The sequence below is a fragment of the Bison bison genome, unplaced genomic scaffold (genome assembly GCF_000754665.1).
Source record: "Bison bison bison isolate TAMUID 2011002044 unplaced genomic scaffold, Bison_UMD1.0 scf7180017850271, whole genome shotgun sequence".
NCBI lineage: Eukaryota > Metazoa > Chordata > Mammalia > Artiodactyla > Bovidae > Bison > Bison bison.
Genome location: NW_011480844.1, coordinates 10304 through 10981, shown reverse-complemented (window position 1 = coordinate 10981; position 678 = coordinate 10304). Strand labels below are relative to the sequence as shown.

At 38.5% G+C, this 678-nt stretch overlaps 1 protein-coding gene across 1 annotated transcript in view; it reads right to left on the bottom strand.

The window, feature by feature from the left end:
* The window catches only part of LOC104994803 (ecto-NOX disulfide-thiol exchanger 2-like), a 14033-nt gene that overhangs the window by 8095 nt on the left and 5260 nt on the right, over positions 1 to 678 (bottom strand). The window lies entirely within an intron of this gene.

The following is a 678-nucleotide window of genomic DNA, read 5'->3' as shown; positions in this document are numbered from 1 at the left end:
GCTCCCCTTTAGAAACTGAGTGGGATTCTATGACCTATACATCTGAATTCTAATTAATCTCCCTACATGGCCTTCACCTTCTATTCTCATTTATATTTTCCCAGATGATGGTTTATTTTACTTGTAATTTTTCTCTTTAATTGTAATCTTTTTTAAAAGCGGCCTCAAATGTTTCGTGGAGGGGTATTCTTTCTGCCCCCTTCTGATGCCTATGTCAGAAGCTTTGTCTATCTCCTTTACACTTTAATAAAACTTTATTACACCAAAAAAAAAAAAATGTTTCGTGGAATGGGTGATGGAAATCACTTCAGGATTTAACAATTGTTCCCATACTGTATAATCTTGCATACCTTCCAGTCATTGGTGTCCCATTTCCTCTGCCTGGACTGTTGTTAGTTCCTTGTCTTTTTCACCTGATATTTAACTATATATCCCTGAACACTGAGCTCAAATGTTGTCCCTTCTATGAAACTTCCCTGATCACCACTACCCACCTAACACCTCCTCCATTCCACCCTGGATGAAACAAAACTTTTCCATATGTATCTACTATGACACTTGCTTCATTGTAGTGCAGTGATACAGACTTTGCTGCCTCTGCCACTGGATTCTGAGCTCAAAGGCAATGACTGAAGAATTGATGCTTTTGAACTGTGGTGTTGGAGAAGATTCTTGAGA